The sequence below is a fragment of the Corvus kubaryi genome, unplaced genomic scaffold (genome assembly GCF_017639235.1).
Source record: "Corvus kubaryi isolate FWS band 111438036 unplaced genomic scaffold, C.kubaryi_AGA036_p1.0 37385, whole genome shotgun sequence".
Taxonomy (NCBI): domain Eukaryota; kingdom Metazoa; phylum Chordata; class Aves; order Passeriformes; family Corvidae; genus Corvus; species Corvus kubaryi.
The window spans coordinates 26,299,783-26,318,597 of NW_024581127.1; the positions used below are offsets into that span (position 1 = coordinate 26,299,783).

The following is an 18,815-nucleotide window of genomic DNA, read 5'->3' on the forward strand; positions in this document are numbered from 1 at the left end:
TATCAATATATGTAATGTGTGGTTTTTGTTCAAGGCCTGTTTATCTGGCTTGTCCTAGCTGTTTGTGTGTATCATGCATTTCCCAGGTGTCTGCAACTACTATGACTCAAAGGGCAGGCAGCAATAAAAATGTCTGCTTAAGAGCATAGCCACTCCAGACACTAATGGGCCGATGAGAGCCTTTGGCAGGCACATCTATCCAGCACTGAGAGCACCAAAAACAAGCGTGGATGACAAGAGTGGATTTAGCTGCCAGCTGTGTTTTACAAGGCCATTCATTCTTGCAAACACCTAAGACTTGTAACATGGTTCCCAGCTGTGCAAAGTAATTAATTATAATAGAACACAAATAATAATTTTTTGCTCCTCACTCACAGTAATTTTCACTTTCTAAAACCTGCGTGCACCCAGTTTGTGTGGTTATTGCAAATGATGTTTATTATCCAACAGTCAGACTTAGATGAAAAACAAAACAAGCAAAGAAGCAGTTTAATTGAAGGGATGGTAGATGCTGATGTGTCATGCAGAGTAAGAATTTCAGAACAACCCTCACCAAGCCTGGTAGCACAAATATTAAGGTGTCTCTGCACAGGCTGCTTTGCAGCATGGTCAAGACAAGGAGCCCAGCTAGTCAGTGAGCACTCCATGGTATTTCAGGGAGCAGCATCAAAAGTTATTTACACCTTAGGTTCCTCAAGGAAAACTCCTCCTCTGAGTCCTAGCAGAGTGGGTGAGTAGTTTTAGAGGTGCCCCCTAGTACCTGGTGCTGGCACAATGCAAGAGTTTACCACAAAGGAAGGGAAAGCCCCTTTGCAGGGACAGGTAGTTATCAGGAACATGAAGAACTGACCTCTGCCAGCAACAGATGTTGGCTCTTGGAAATTATCTGTCTGGTTTCTTTGTAGAGGCAGGAGGATCAAGAAATCCACAACTCACCACAGTGCCCAGAAGGAAAAAAAACCCTACGAAGAATCTCAATCCCTTTTAAACCTGCAGGAGGTGTTTGAGAAGGCGAAGTTTACGTGACACAGAAGACAACTTAAAGCTGAGAAAAGACAACTAAAAGCGAGATTTATGACTGCACTGAGAGAGCCTCAGGCATTATGGTTCTATGTAAAGAATATGGATCTGTCTGAGGAATATAATGGAATTACAGTAACACAAAGAAAAAGAAAATAAGCACCAAATTAATCATCAAATATTACAGTCTGGATCTGTGCTCATTTTCACATGGCTGAGCAACTCACCATTTCACAGCAGGTTTATTGCCATGTTTCTTCCATCAGGGAACTGCAGAAAATCTGATTTCCAAAAAATGTGTTTTTCTCTGTTTTGTTTTAACAAACAGAAGAAGATTATATGTTCCACTGAGTCAGGATGCAGACTTTTCTTTTGTGATGAGGTCCCTACTGCTTCAGCTCTTCATTTCACACTGTTATCTTATCCAACAGTTTCTGGGAGTCCTACTGTGAAACTACAAGACCTTCTCTTTGAGCTCTTCCCTGTGTAATTTTTGATAATATAAGAAAAACTGAACTCAAATGCCTCTTCCCTTAGCTAGTGGTACATCTCCCTTGAATGCTCACATGCTGTTGCAAAAAGTGTAGTCCTCAAGGTTTGCACCAAGCTTTGGAGCACAATTGAATTCTGAGTGGCACAGTGGATAGGAGCTGATCCAGGGAGATATCAAGGTCACGTGTGAAATAATCTATAGAAAAATGACAGAATAATAGCTACCAGCCAAACTTTTGAGAAAATTTGATTTAAAACTCAGGAATGCTATTTTCTTTTCTCTCTAAGTAGACCTTTACTGAGACTTTGAAAACATGTGTTGTAAATACACATTTTGACTCCTGCTGTAAGCTGATGCCTTCACTGGAAGTTTCCCCAGGCAACTTCACACATACTGTAATTACAAAGATTTCTTCTTATTCACCAGTGTTTCAGGGGCTAATGCATTGTATAAAAACTCAATAACACTTGGAAAGTTGACCTTTTCTTGGCTGGGGCAATTGACCCTTACAGAGACCCAAATTACTGCTCAGCTAAGTAAAATTATGTAGTTTGGCTTTGTAGTTCAACCAAATGTTTACAGAAAAATACAGCCTCAGTTATTCTGTAAACCTCAATACTGATGGTATTTGTTTCTCAGCAATGATGGAGAAGAGTGTTTTCCTCTGTTCCAACATCAATCTAACCTGGCCAACACCTGGAGATTTGGCATGGTTATCTCAGAAAAGCTTTTCATAAAGCACAGCAATATGAAAAGAAGGAATTTATCTATGTGTTATTATTAGCCTGTATCATACTTTTGTGAATCATGAAGGAAAATAGAAACACAGCTGGCTAAGCATTGCCCTTTAAATGTCAGGACAGTGTGTGTGCATATGTGTGTGTGTATATATTTATCAAGATTTAAATTTTAATTCTCTGTTGTTTTCGGCCCACTATGGATTACACATGAGTTTATTTACAATATGCCCAATTCACTGTTAGTTGTCAGGAGTTATTCCAGGATAATTAGCTGGGCACGTAATTTTTTCAGGTTCTGTGAAGAATTTTTCTGGAGTTTGCTCTTTGCCTATCTCGTGTAAAATCAGCTAAATATTTTTATTGGGAACTTCAGTCTCTGAAACATCTGCTTTGTATTCACCACTAAACATTGTGTGTTGATAAAATACTCCTGTGTGCTTGAGTACTTGATCTGAGCTTTTTGCCAGCTTCTCTAATATCAAAGATATTATAGCTTTATAAGTTTAGGTCAGGATGGGTGACCATTTACCTTAGAGCTTTCATGAACTTCTGTTTGTGGAAACTTTTTCCTTCTATGCAACAGAGACATTCCACGATGGCCTTTGGCGACACAGCGCTCTTGGAAGGACTGCTGCACAGTCACAAGGTCTCTTGCACAACAGGATTTCCAGGTCTGCAATATGGGTTAAGAACAAATACTGCAGATGGACATACTCTGCAATCCCAGTCACCAGATCAAGGATTTTGGAGCCTCTGCATTGCAAGCTGGCCAGACTCTCAGACCAGAAGCTGGCCTTTTCCACAGTTTTCCACAGAGGAAAACCCCAATACTGTGTGCCAAAGAAAATTCCTTTCCTTAAGGCTGGGTACTTGATTTCACTATTGGAAAAATACCTCCTTAGTACTTAATCTGATATCTTAGCAGTTTAAAACCTTTTGTTTGGGACTCCTCTTAGATCAAGAATAAATGTCAAGTAGGTGTTTTATGATGAAATTGTGTGATTGTTTCCATGTGAAACAAAAGAAATGTTTGCTTCAGCTGCAAAGGAAAATCACATAATTATTTAGGTTGAAATGACTATCCGGAGATCATTTACTGGCCCAACCCACGAGCTCAGGCAGCATGAGCTAGAGCAGGTTGCCTAGGACCATGTCCAGATGGGTTTTGAATATCAGGTTTCTTCAGAGGGAAACCACAATAAATAACGAAATGAATTAAACCTAGAACTTATTCAATTAGACCAGAATCTAACTCCTTCCTCTTCTGCCAGACCTTCTATACTATGACAAAGAAAAAGAAATAAGATTTCCTCTGTGGATTCATTTAGATTAAGTAACTTTCTTTGCTTTTTGGCTTACATACTGCTTACATACCTGTTTCAGCAGTGGAAGAGGTTTTCTACATATAAATTGGTGTGTGGATGTTTAGATTAGTCAAGAGTTTCGGAATCCTTTGGGATGAAAGGGACTCTATAAATGTAAAAGACTTCGTTACTTTTTATTATTTCTCTATTGGTGACAAGTGATCCTGGAGTGTTTTGCTCATTGTAGGGGTTGTGGTGGTGGTTTGTGACCTGGCACTGCATCTCCCCACGGCACACAAAGATTTATTTCAGAAGAAATTAAATGAACACCACCTTCAGTTTTCCACTCACACAGTATATATTACATTAGATGTCTCTAACTTGTTTCTTTCTCATCCTTATTTTGTGTGGCATGTGGAACTAACATTCTCAGAGAAATTAATTTGTCTTCTGTGTTTCTCCTCAGTTTTGCTCAGTGTCATGCTGAATAGGCTGACAATTCCAAATATTAGACTTTTGCTGCATTTGGGATACACACTGATGCCCAAGTTTCTTTCAAAAAGAAGGAATTTAAGGAACCATAGATATTTTTACCTGTGAAGAAGCAAACATGTTGTTGTATCTTCTGTGTTTTGTCATCCCTGACGCACATTAAGCAGTCAGTGCCCATGCCTGTGCACACATGCTACAGAGGAATCCTTCCTCATACTTGTTTGCATTGTCATCCCACCTGGAGAATACTGACATTCCCCTCATTTTCTGTAAAAGCCAAGAAAGATCTTCCACTTGCTCAACCTTGCCTATCAGCTGAGTAAAGCAGTCAATGGGAAAAATTACCAAATTATTCTTTTTCTTCTTCCATAAGGTTCCCCTCTATCTTAAGCCCATTTTCAGTGTTACACGTGCTATTTTTGAAATAACAGATAGATATGGTTTATCTACCCAATGGTGCCTCTCTACTGCCCCTTGCAGCAGATGTGTCATGCCTGGAAGCCCAAGAGATTACATGGTTTACATGATTACACTCTGCTGAAATTTTGTGCCAGGATCTGTAGAAAGCAATGAGGTACTTGGCTTTGTCATCCCAATCTGGGAGCAGTGAAGAAAAGGAATAAGAAGTCCAAGACATGGTCTTGGACAAAGATGGTCATAAATGAGTTGCAAGGGTAGGTTTTTTGGTTGAAAACTTCAGTTTGGATGATTTTTTAGAACTACTGACAAAAGCCATCTTCTGATATGTCCTCTCTTCAATAAGCTTTACACTTCTGCTTATTTTAAAAGCACTAGAAAAGCGTATTTTCTTTCAGATCTTTCTCCTGCAATTTTCAAAGAAATCAGATAAGGTAGAACATTGGCTCTCTTCCAAGAAGTTGGAGATGTTTAGTTTTAGCAGTAAAATAAATATCAGGATAGAAGGAGTTTTATATCTGGTGGACTGGAGACATTAAAAAAAATATATATAAGAAGGGACAAAGGAGAATTGTTTGTATTTCACAGTGTATACAAGGGGGTTGTGGTTGTTTTTTTTCTTTTTCAAGCACTATTGTTATTCTAGTTTGGAGATGAATTGTGAGGTTTGAGAAAGTTCACAAGAGCTTTTCTCCATCTATATGGGTATCAGAACTACTGACATAGAAAAAAACAAAATCAGTATTAGAATCAAATAAAGCCTTGGAGGAAAGAATATGTGCAGAACATGGAAACACCTCTTGCAAAATTTACAAAATACGTAATTTTTTTTCTAGATTCCTTTATGCTAGATTCCTTTTAGTAAGCTGCAGTTTGTGCAAATTGTAAGAAAGTTTTTGCAGAAATTTCTCTGCAGAAAATCAGAAAATTCCGTTTTGCTGAATTCAAAACATTCTGTGATGACTTTGTTTTTACTAGATTTGATTTTGATTATATTAGCATTACCATGCAAGCATTAAAAGATTTTATTTGCTTAGATCTTGTGGATTTCTAATAAAACAGGAAATATCATTCATATACAAGTCAGGAGAATCCTAACTGTTTTTCTCTTTAAGAGTTGCTTCTAAGGGGAGAAACATTTTTATCCACCAGATATGACATTTAATTTGACAATATTAAATGCACCAATCTTATGTAAAAATTAAATGTAAAAATATCATTTTTTAACACTACATTTTTGATCATGCATCAGTATTATCCATCTGTTGTGGAGCTCTTTAAAATATTTAAGAAGTCTTCCAATCAGACAAAGGGTAGTAATGACAAATTATCTCAGTTTCAGTGTGAATACGGTCTTACTTCAGGAGAATTTAGGTTCCAAAATGCAACTTTCAGCAGCTGAACTCTGAGCAACTGAAATTTCCTGAATCTGCATTTTCAAGACAAAGAAGATATCTTTACTTCCTCTTGTGAGGAGCATTCCAGGAGCATTACTCAGCTGAGGTGTTAACCATTTCCATGGTGAATTTTGGTGACACACAGGTGTCATTATTATGGCAGCAGGTTCTGCAGCTATGATTTACATATATATCCAATGGTTACAGTTCTGCTGAAAAAAAAAGCATGAAAATGAGGCCTGAAATTTGGAAAATGTGTAATGGTGTGTGGGTGGGTTGTAGTAAGTCCTGAATATGCTGTTCTCTAAGTCTTTTTACAGATCAGAATTGCCTGTGACACACTATTAGCAAATGCCCTCCAGAGGAGCTGGTCTACACAGACTGATGGAAAGAATAAATGGAGATGTGTGACCACAATAAGGTGTTTGTTGATCTGCAGAATTTACTCCTATTAGATAAGTTAAGGGAAAAATAAAAATGCTTAATGCCATCCAGGAAGGCTCGTCCCTGGGAGATGTGAACCATGGTATCATCAGAGCAACAGTCCAGAATAGACAAGTCAAGAGCTCTTTGAAGGACTAATTAGAAGTCCTGGAAGTCTTCAAGCACGGGAGTTAGTGAGCATATGGGTCAGGTTCCATGTTCCAAATTCTTTCTAAAAATAGTGTGCAGGGCAGTGGCTTTATGTCACACACATTATACAAAATAAGAAGGTGTACAGGCCTTCTTTGAGCTCTGCAAAAGAACATGAAAGTCATGGTGGAAAATACATTACAAGATCAAAAGAGTACTTGCTGCTATTAATTCACTAAAATTATACTTTTGAAGGGTGCTTTTCTTGTCAATCTCTTTACACACATTGGCATAGACTATAAAACTTTGAATGGAGGCATAATAACTTTAGGGCTAGAGCTGTTTCTGAGTACTGGGGGGAATCCATTTGGTTTTGGTTAAATTTGCCTAAAAAGGAGAAAAAGGAGTGCAGTGCTCTGTAGTGCCAGATTAGTCTGTCACAGGCCAATCTGAGCTTGCATTCAAGGGGAATCCTCCAACACTGGACGTAAACAATGTCTGCCACCTTGCTATCATTACTGCACAGAAAACCAAGCCAGTTTCTCTGTGCTCGCTGCTCGAGGCCACAGTTCTCCTGGTTGCCAGCCAATGAACTACTTAAGGCTTATTAATGTGTTTATGTTGGTTGTTGATGTCCTTCTGGTTTGCTCGCTGTGAAAATTAGTCCAAGACCTGTGAAGTCTGATCTCTTTGAGGGAAGGTTGCAACAAAACCACAATTTACCGACTCATGTGAAAAGCTCGAAAAATGCGGTGATCTGGATTTGCTTATGTAAGGTATTATGTATACTGAATAATCTGCTGTCTTGTGGGTAAAATGTATTTTGTCACTCTGCATCAGCTTCATGCTTTATAAAAGGGTTCGAGAATGAGTAAGAGCAGGAAAACTGCATAACCCTTTTTATCTTTATTTAAAAAAGCCCACTCTCAAATTGAAACTCCATCTCTTGATCCTCATTCTAAACCATCTTGTTATTCTGCTTTTAAATTTTCATACTCACTTTAATAGTGGAAAACAATTGATTTGAAAACTTGTAAGGAAATTTCCTTCAAAATGAAAGGGATATCTATCTGCAATCACTGCTGAACAGACACTCTTCTTACAAGGGCTTGGCTGCAGAAACATTTCAATGGAACTAGCATTTTAAACACACTTTTATTTTGACTTTTATACTACAGACTGTTAACTTCAATTTAATACCATGATGGAGAACAGCTACATAAATTTTCTTAAAACCTAAATAGCTATGAAAAATATACTGTTGGTACAATCAGTAGAACAGAAACTAAAGACAAATAGCTCAGTAAGTGTCAGCATGGTAAGAAATGCAAAATCTCACAAATTTCTTAATGATGAACTTAATGGCAAGGCTGGATCCAAACACCAAAGCAGGTGAGGACCCTGGTGCACTGAAGTGCTACAAAATCATTTAAAACTGGAAAATTCAACCTTCTGCAATTTTTTTGACTGTGTTTCTCCACTCATCACCTGCATCACAGTGCCTGTCCCTGGGTTGTCTCTGAAATCTATTCTAGCTTCTTACCACGGCACCTAGGACCTTTCACAAGTGATCAAGAAAGCTCTGCTATGTCTGCAGCATTTTCTTTTGCTTACCTGGATTGGACCATTCAGTCTCCATGATGATACCCAAAAGTGTAACTTTCTCTGGGCCTTGGTGAGGTGATAATTTGACTGTCTTGTTGTTGTATTAAGACCTCAGCCTAGAGGACCATGAACTTTTTAAAGCTGAATGCTGCTTGACTTTTTTTGTCATCTGAAATTACTCTCAGGATCTGCTTAGTTTCTCCACTGTCATCTTCAATGAGATCAATTTTGTTCCGGTTATAAAAGCCCAAATTATAAATCTTAGTAGCTCTCTGAGTCAGTAAACTAGCAACATGCTAATAGCATGACTGAAAAGCAAAAGAGAGTGGTTAAACTGTTTCAGTTGTTTCATTTGCCTCCACAAACATGGTAATGTTGAAAAAAAAGTACACTATAATCATCGATTCTTATTGTTTGTTTTCCTGACAGTTTCAAAAAAAGGTTTTCATTCATAGCACATTTATTAGTGAAGACTTGAAACCTTGTGCAACCTACCTGGCATGTGATTGGCTGTTTGCCTTTTGTCTAAAAAATCATCTTGCCATTTTTTCTATGAAATCACAACTTATCATCAATATGACACAACATTTGAGCTGCTCACTCCCATTTAGACTGCTCTAATCTCCAAACTGCAGGAGCACATGCAGTCAGAATGGATTTGGGGCATCACAGAAGAGCTTTTATCTCAGGTGAAGAAAGGCACAGACAGTGAGGCAGGACTGCAAAAGTACTGACTGGTGCAGCTGAGGTCTCAATCAGGCAAAAAACCAAAGTTGATGAAATCTCTTGGGATTCTGATTGCTCTTTTTCTGGAACTCAGTTATCAAGGTTTTGGTGCAGAAAAAATTGCTGCATTTCCCTACCATGCTTTCCATAATATATGTTCATGAGTGTATAAAATGACATGTAGATCAGTGCATGGATGTAATAATGTACTTGGAGCTCAGGATCGTCACATTGCTGATACTAGAGACTGAGGAGGGACAGGAAATCTGCTATCTCCTTTTTTTTAATGAAATCACTTTTGATAATTATGTTTATAGCCTTATTTGGCCTCCCAGGAGAATCACAAAGACTAGAGTAGGAGAGAATAAAAATGGTTTCTTACACTTCTTACACTCTGTTCTCAGATGTTTCAAGATTGCAAGGGTCTGGAGCTTTTTATTGTTAGCAGTGGACACAGAGTTCTGGGGTAGCCTCTGGCATTGACAGATGTAGTTTCCTCCTTAAAGTGCTCACAACTTGAACAGATAATAGAAAGGACACACTATTATTATAATTTTGCATATGGGTCGCTGAGGCACTTTGCAATTATATAACCTTCCAAAGTAGTTCTGTGGCAAGTTAAAAACCCCCGTCACAAGGATTTTATTAATAGAATAGTAACACAGGTGTGCAAACACACCCAAATATCCCTTCATTGGTTCATTAGTTGACTTAGGACTTTCTGAAGTCCTAAGAGCTACTGAAAAGTAACCACCTTTTTAAGAAAAAACCCCTGGTCCTCAGGAACCCTTGGATTTCAAATTCCAGCCCTGATTTGCAACTCCTACTTCTTTCGTCTCCTAGATCTTCACTTACACTTTGTATTTGCCTCACAGCAGCTTCCAGGATGGGAGGAGGGGGAAATGTCATAGAAGTTATTCATGCTAATATGCTTTCTGCCATATGCTTAAGAAAAATCTCCTATGCAGTGTTCTCTGTGGAACATTCTTCCTGAATATTTTGCAGTCGATTTTAAAAACACATATATAGTGCTAAAGTCAGTCTAATCCTGCCAGCAAGTCTGGGGAAATAGTTTCTTTCTACAGGAATATATTTACAACCTTGAAATTATACAATGTCTAATGACATACCTCAACGCTGTGACCATGAAAACCTTTATTGTATGTTCATGACTACTGGCCTGCCATGCAAACAAGGGTGGCAAAGATTCAGTTTATGAGTCTGTTAAACCTTCTTCCTTGATTCCCCCTCTTCTAAACATGATGCCAGAATTTCAAAGCAGTTCGCAATGGTTCCAAAGTAAATCTCTTCAAGCTTTCAAGCACAACATGGTTCAAGGGCTTGTCCAGTCACAGAATTTTTGGAGCATATCTACCTATGCTGGATTAGTTTGGAAGCTTTTCCAAAACCGGCAGTCTTTGTAAAAATCTTTTATAGATATACTTCTAATCAGCATCTTCCTAGCAAATGCAGAATAAATCCCGAGCATCTGTCAGTTTTACCCACACTCCTGAATGAATCATGACATTAATATTTGTGTCTCTTGATATACTCAAAAGATTCTAGCCCCTTTCACAGTGAGTATTAAACACAAACCCCCCATCCATTCCAGTCAAAGTAAAGGGAGTAACAAAAAAAAGTGGGAATGGGAAGACAGCTTGGGTTTCATCATCATAATTCCTTCAATAATTTTAAACATATTTGGTATACATGACAGTTTCTATGCAATTCTTCATGGTTGGTGTTATTTATCTCTCTAACTCTTTTCTATTTTTATGTGTATCTAGTCACATTCCCCTCATTTGATGTCTTAAATATGGGGTTTCTGGGTGTATGGACACGAGTTGGTTTGTTTGCCCTGTTATAAAGACCAACAACTCTTGAAATTACTATAAAAAGGTAATTTATTTAACAAAGGATTTAATCAGGAACAGTACAAAAATAAAATTGTAAAGTAAAATTAGAAAAAGCCCGGGTACCAGGATTGAGAACTCTTTGACCGACCTGGCCAGGAGCCTCAGAGCAAGAACTCAATCAAAGCTGTGGTGGCTTTAGCTAACCTAAAACCTAAGTTAATTAATTATGCCTCTAAAGAGGTATGAGGACCGAGAGCCACAGCTTTGGGTCTCTTCCAAGGCTAGCCATAGGAGAGACAAGACGACCCCCAGCTTGTGTAGAAGCCTTTTAAACCCTCTGGGTCCCTCCCAGACACGCCCACAGTCCGCCCATGGTCTGGCCTTCATGGCCTCAGGTAATTGGATAACAAAATCATGACATCAGTTCTTTCAGCCAATGGCTCGCTTGCTGCTAGGGGCTGCTGAAGGAGTGCGGTAATCCGTTCCATTGGCGGGAAAAGCTCCTCATTGAAATGCATGGTTGCCATGGTTGCAGGTTACTGACCCTTAGAGGGGGACTCAGTTGCCTTTAATATGTTGACTTATGAGCTGCTGAGGGTCCTGGAAGGAGAGTCTTAAAAATGATTACTAACACACAACTCAATTTTTTTGAACAGGAAACATTTCATTTCGATATAATTATTAACAAATGTAACTTCTTAACTTCTTGTAAAACACTAAATGGCCCTTAAAAGGGTGTAAGCAACAAATGTGTAGTGGTAAACAGAAGGGGGTCAATCAATAATAAGTCTAAACACAATAACAGTTTAAATAATTAACTCATGCAAAAGCCAAACCAACAACTTTATAAATGACAGACCTTATACCATTTGCCTAAAGTGTACTGAGCCTTGCCTGCTAACTGCTGTCTGAAGGTGACAGGACGTATCCAGCTAAAATCTGAAGGACTAACCCATAACATAATTTTTTTCCTAATATTCAGTCCTTCTTCCTTTCCAACCCCCAGTCTCTAACCCCAAGCCTGTTGCATGTCATTCCACAGCAACCAATCTGTCCTAAAATCCTTAGAAGTCATCCCAACCTCTGCATCCTCTACTCTTCTCCTTCCTTCTTTGCCTGGTCTGTGGTCAAAGCAACAGATGACACATATCTCAACTCTTTCCAGACACTCTTCCTTGTCTCCTGTACCCTACATTCTCATCACTCCATTTTGGAGTACACTGGGTTTATTAAAGAATGAAAAATTTCAGACACCATCTAATGACAAACCTTTATGGATGTAGTAAATGCTGATATTCATAAGAATCACCTATTTTTAAGTTTTTATTTCCTGAGGTCCACAAATTTTATTTTCTCAAAAAGAGAGTTTTATTTTTAGCATTAGGCTACAGCTTCTGAAGGAGAAGAAGCAAAAATATTTAAATATTAGAGTACTGAGGAAAGGAAAAGGATCACACTTATTTCTTGAAGAGACCAGGGAGGAGACCTGAGAATCTGAGGAGTTTTATAACGAGAAAGAATCAAAGTTACGGTTGGCAGTGCATTGAAGGGAAGGATCGAGGGTGAGGTGCTCCAGAATAGTCAGTATTTTGAACTACACAGCATGACAAAATGAGTTCTGAGGGCAGCTGGAGCTAATTGCCTATTTCCCTTTCACAGTCTCTGGTGGTCCTTGATGCTTCAAATCTTGTAAATTTAAGGTTAGGAGAGAGAAGGGACAAATTTGTCATTATGTTTTGCTCAGCATGGAAAATAAAACCTGCTGATGTTGGTTGTTGTGATGGGATCATGAAAAGTTCTGTGGAAAGCTCCCAAACAGAGAGGATAGCAGCAGTTTTAAGAGAGAATGAAAGATCTGGGTCTACTGTTGTATTAAAAGTAGGCCCTCACCATAAAATGATCGATGACATAGACTAATGGCCAAGCATTTCTATTCCCTTCAGGAACAGGCTTTTAGTGTGGTCTGGAGATCATAAGATGGATGAAGGTTTGGTTGGAGCCAGGTTTGGGAAAAGAAAGAGTTTAAACTTATCTGTGGTGGTGATGTGTGTGGTATAATCCAGAAAGATCAGTGTACTGGAAAGAGCACTGGCATTGATATCCCTTTATTTTGTTTAATTACTCCATGGTGACTGTGCAGCTTTTTAAATACCAGAACTTAAGGGTTAATAAGGGGTAATGTTTGAATGGGAAGGATTAGTACTGAATTGAAGGAAATGCCAGTAATATTTTGTAGTAATACTACAGGATTAATACTCCTGAGTGATACCCAGGAGTTAAGTTGAATGCAAGCTGTTAATAAAACCTGAGTTTTTTGACAATTTTTCATGAAATTATTTTAACAGATAGCTTTTTGAATTAGGAATAGGATAAATGATATAATATAGTTATACATCATATAAGAAAAATAATATTAATGCTTGTATCTTTTTAAGATAATGGCTTATTTTTGGTTCCTTTACCTGTGCCTGAGAAGTACAGTAGGATTAGGGTTAGAATAGTGGGAATGAAGGAGGCAAATATGGTTGTATATTGCAGATAGCGCTTTCAAAGACCCACTTCTTTATATTTTTCTGTCAGGTTGTGTCTCATGATTGCAAAGTAACCATAGCCAGGTTAGTGGTCATTTTTAAAAAGTGGGAGTAGATAATTATTGTACTGATTTCAGACCTTCAAAGTAAAATAACTTAAAAACTAGCTTAGCCAGCTGTATTGGGGTTTTGTGGCCAGGTTTTGCAGCAGGGGGGACTACAGGGGTGGTTTCTGTGAGAAGATGCCAAGATGACCATGCTGCTGGTCAAGGCTGGGCCAGTTGGAAATGATGGAAACACTTCTGTGGTAACATATTTAAAAAGAAGCTTGGAAAAGAAAAATAATTGTGCAGATGTAATTTTGACTGGGGAAGAGCAGAGTGCGAACATGGGAGAGGAACAACTCTCCAGACACCCAGGTCAGTGCAGAAGGATGGGGAGGAGATGCTGCAAGCACCAGAGCTGAGTTTCCTCTGCAGGCCATGGAGAAGGCCATGGTGAGGCAACTGTGCCCCTGCAGCCCATGGAGGTCCATGGTGGGGAAAGATCCACCTGCAGCCCATGGAGGACACCCACACCAGAGCAGGACCCATGCTGGAGCAGCTGTCCTTGTGGGACTGCACTCCATGGGAGAGTGACCCATGTTGCAGCAGTTTGGGGAGAACTGTTGCCCAATGAGATGAACTCACATTGCAGCAGTTCACAGAGAACTGTTGCTTGTGAGATGGACTCACATTAGAGAAGTTCATGGAGAGCTATTTCCCATGGGATGAACCCCATGGCAGAGCAGGGGAAGGACTCCTCTCCCTGAGCAGTGGGAGAAACTACAGGTGATGAACTGAGCATAACCCCATTCCCTGTCTGGGATAGGAGGTACAGCTGGGAAGGAGGGAAGGGGTGGAGGGGAAGGTGTTTTATTTTACTTCTCATTATCTTGCTCTGATTTTGTTAGCAATAAATTCAATTAATATCTTTAATTCGAGTCTGTTTTGCCCATGACAGTATTTGCTGAGTGATCTCTCCTGGTCCTTATCTCAACCCACGAACCTTTGTTATGTTTTTTCTTTCCTGTCCAGTTGTGGAGGGGAGTGACAGAGAGGCCTTGGTGGGGACCTGGCATTCAGCCAGGGGCAATCCACCTCACCAGTGAATCATAGTTATCAATTTAATTCTTATCAAATCCAGAGCTAAGGTTAAGGTTTTTGCTAGAGATCAGAAAATGAGGAAGAGATACCAATTTCGTGGTACTGTTTCTAGACTAGCAAAATAAAACAAGTATATGAACCAAGCCTCGATATTTTTTCTCTAACTTGAAGGTAAGGCTGAAAAGTAAGCAGTGAAGAGAGCTAAAACTGGGGCTAGGGTTAGTATAAAACAAATGAGCATGAAAATATTTTTAAAATGTGTAGTGGACTATACACAAAAGAAAATAAAAGCAGTTCTGTTTTTACATGAGACAGAATATTGTTACAACCCTTTATCTTCAGGGCTTGACAGTCAGCTTTTAATGGTGCCACCTTTAACAGTCATCTTTCACAGTGGTATGGGTTGGTTTAAGGTTGAGATAATAATGCAGATGTAAGCATCCTTACATTGTGTTTAAACCACTAATGTAAAACAAAGGTTTGAATTGCATGGGTGAGTTTTTTCCTTTTGTCTCAGGTCTGGTTACCTTTGCTGGGACTTCCATGAGCAGCGCTTGGGCTACAGTTAGATTTTCAGACAGCTTTAGGGGCAGTCTAGCTTTCATCTAGCTCCTTAGATGAGCACATGAAAAGTTACAGGATTTTACTTCTTTTAGTCTCTGCAGCTGATGGAACAGGGTTACAGAGCAGAATATGTGAGAGGGAAGAAAAGAATTGTCTTATTTATGGTATAGAAATGAAAACTGCATTTTAAGATTATTGTACCAATAATTTTTGCTTTTATTTGATGCATGACCATCAGTTATAATACTACTAAAACTCATTTTAACCATAGGCATAAAAACAAAAGAGGACAGGAAGAGGTTTATGTTTTATATTATTTTTAAGATATTGCCAGAATAAAATTAATGCTGATTTGTGGTTATCTTTGTTATTTCTAGAAGAGTTTTACAACCATGACTAGAGAAAGGTTAGACTAAAGGATGTAATTATTGTTAAGCACATGAGAGAAAGAAATAATGAGAAACAGCTTCCTCCATTTTTCTATCCACTCAGAACAGTTGTGAGTTGTGATGCTTTTACAGATGTCCTTATGAAGGACTAAGAGCTCACACAAGTTTTTAGGCAGGATCCTTTCTCCCTCTCATACTCATTATGCTTTAATTGAAACTAATTATGTCTTCTAATACCATCCACAGGCCTCTAAAAAGAAGTGACCTTGTAGCTCTTGATTCTTGAACTGAAGGTCACAGGACTCTCATGGGCTTAAAAGGGTTCTGGAGCAAGATGAAATTACAACTAATTCTTTAACTTGTCTTATGAACATAATTACGATTCCTATGAGGAACACTAGGATGCTCATTGAGCTGCTTTTTAAGGACAACTGTGGCATAAGCTTTGGGAAGATGACAGGCACTGTTTCACTGGGGGAAATTACTTTAAGTGTCCGATTCAATGTACATTAAGACACCTACGTTTGGGTATCTGAAGGGTTCGATGCAGTTTTGTATGCATGCTGTCTGAGCTCTTCCTGTGGTCAGTGGACATGTGGGGAGCCTGGTTGGTGGAGTCCCACAGCTGTTCACACCAACATGTGCTTCATTAGAGTGAACAATCACTCCACAGGCACCACTGACTGGAATAACTAATGGCTCAAATCACTTTCCTAACAATAGAAATGATGCATCATTTGAGATAAAGGAAGGCATTTCACCTGCCAGAAGCCACAGGTCCCACAGACTCTGTGTTATATCTGCCCATCTCAACTGTAGGACTTGGCTACTCTTGAGCATTAAAAATGGCATCAGATACCTGTATTTAGGGAGCTAGAGTTCAGTTTAGCTCAGAATTGATTTGACATGGAGACTGGACAGTCATATTCAGGCACCTATTTAGTGGGGGGGGTCCCAGGTGCAGGAGAGCCAGCCTGAGACATGACACGATCACCGATACGATTTGAGCATCATGCTCCAGTTTTATTGTTTACCTCCACCAAGTTATACTTTTTCAAAGTTCACGCCCCTTTCCCATGAGAAAACCTCTAAGCAGCGGGGGAGCTGACCAGTGTATACCTTTTCCCAAGGCTGTTCAAGGCTGCCGGCTAGCAGGTGCCTTGCAAGTCTATCTTCAGCCTGAGGCCCTGTCAGGGGTACTTCTGCAACAGCTCTGGGATGCCCAAGCTCTCCTGGGGTATCCTATGCCCCTGTTGCACAAGGAATCCCTCTACACACCTACATTTAAGTGTCCTAATCTGGAACTCAGACTCGCACAGAGGGGAATTGTTTGCATGGACAGAAGTTCTGGAACACTGTTCAGGAGGTTTTAGCTACCTGGCTTCTAGCTACTGTACTCTACAGACCCAGTTTCATCTTTCTCAAAAGTAGATGGGCATATCAGGTCCCTTATCACATGAGAAAGACCTGCAGACACTTGTTTATTAGGCAACTGAAGTATGACATTAGCATGAGACAGTTTTTGATGCTCATCTTTGAGATAAAGCTCTTAGGATTTTGCTACCTAGACAACAAATGTTTCTCTATTCGAAAACAGAGAAATTCTAGACTTTTCGTGCTCATTCAGAGAGAGTATATTTGGGTAATTTAAAGATATATAAAAAATTACATGGTTGTAATAATTGTACCCCCAAAAGTATTGCACTATAGGATATCTGGAACTGTTAGCATTCTAAAGGAATTCAAATGTACATGCTATGAAAATACACAAGGAAGGCATCTACACTATCATGCTTTTGTGTTGTTTTCAGTAACATTTTCAAAGTTTTCAATCACCTGGCAAAAGGATATGTTTTGTGAGATAGGTGCAAGCATCCCTGAAAAATCATAAAATCATAGACAAATTTTGCTTGTGAGAGACCTCAGGAGGTCACCTACTCCAACCCTGCACTCAAAGAAGGACTGACTTCTAAAACGAAAGGTGGACTTGAAATGTGGTAAGCAGGTTCAGGACATGTCAGAAGACTCAGCAGGGACTATTAGGCATTTTCTCAGGATGAAAAAGTACAGTCTTTTCTCTTGGGTGGGAGTGAGAAGCCAAACAGGTAGCTGAAGTAATGGCTAAGCAAGTAGAGGGCCCATCTTTGCAGAGACAGAGCCTGTCTCTTTCAAGCATCAGGGATTTTTTGGAATTAATTAGAAAAAGAGTTGATCCTTAAAAATGCTTTTTCAGCACTAGGTAGCTTGGGAGATGCTGGGATATTTAAGGTTGCAATTGACAGCTTTGATCTTAATGATATTTTTTAATAACATAAAGCTAACTGTAAATTTTTTAGTATCCCCATGGCCTGAACTACCAGAAAAATTATGTGAGTGCATTCTTAGCTGTATTTTTTTTCCTGGGCAAGAGGGTATTATGGCTTCATAAAGATGGAATAAACTAATTTATTTGGTGTTCTAATGTTTTTCAGTATTTGCTTGAGCTTCTTGATATGGAAATAACAGATTAATGTAAACGTAAACTCTCCAAGAGCTTAATGCAGCAAAACACACCCACCCAAAAATGCACACATTAAGTTTATTTTTAGAGATAATTTTTCTTTCAGCTGCCACCATGCTAGAATGTATGCATCTGTGAAGAATTACAAGAATGTGTGATGATTCTCCCCTTTAAAGTCTATTTCTGTGTTCCTCTGGCAGAACAGGAATAAAAGCAATAGGCAAACCTCTTTGATTCTCTTCTTTTCAATATGGCCATGAAGGAGAAAACAGAAATAGCTTCCCAGAAGAGAAAAAGACTCTTTAATTTTCCGCTGACTTATTGTGTATCTATTTTAAATACATATCAATCTGGAGATCATTGAAATGAAACATTTGAAAGGCAGTTGCTTGTGCATTATCCCTCTTTATCAAAATGTTAATTTACTGTTCTAAACTAATATTTGCATTTTACTCTTTCATACATTTAAAACATCAAAAATTTTAATTGCAGGTGTAAGTGAAAATTAATTTTGTATTATCAAATGATTAATCACCAACTCAAACAGAGATTTTTCAGTATTCACATATAAACAAATAAATGCACATGATGTCACCCTTATTTAACAGACCAAAGGAGTCTAGTTTTGGAGTAATATATGATTCTGTTCAAACAGGAGTACTATAGCTCTGGCTCTGATATCTGACAAATGGTCATCGTCAGTATTGTGATCTAACATTAATGAGCTCTTCTGGATCTGCATTTGGCATGAATACACACAGGGCAAAAGAAGAGTTGGGGGCTGTAAAAAACCTAATCAATATGGGCTTCTGTTATGCAAACAGAGTACCTGTGAGCTTTCAGGTATGTGACAATGTAGTGGTTTGGTCCAAAATACTCATTACTGTTTACCTTCTGTGAGATAAGAATTAGGAGAAACGCAAAGCAGGCACCAAACTTGAAAGAATATAAAGAAGTTTATTAACAGACCTAAAAGAAGAAAAAAAATCATACCGCACCTTCAGAACTCTTCTCCTCCCCCCCCACCTTTCTCCCTTCTCCCACTGACAATGTAAAAAGACAA

General features: G+C 38.8%; 1 long non-coding RNA gene across 1 annotated transcript in view; it reads left to right on the forward strand.

The window, feature by feature from the left end:
- Positions 1–10,415: 10,415 nt before the first annotated feature.
- The window catches only part of LOC121668365, a 9,467-nt gene continuing 1,067 nt past the window's right edge, over positions 10,416–18,815 (forward strand). The window contains exons 1-2 of the long non-coding RNA XR_006017353.1: positions 10,416–10,429; positions 16,572–16,580. This is a non-coding gene — a long non-coding RNA (uncharacterized LOC121668365). The remainder of the gene's footprint in view (positions 10,430–16,571; positions 16,581–18,815) is intronic.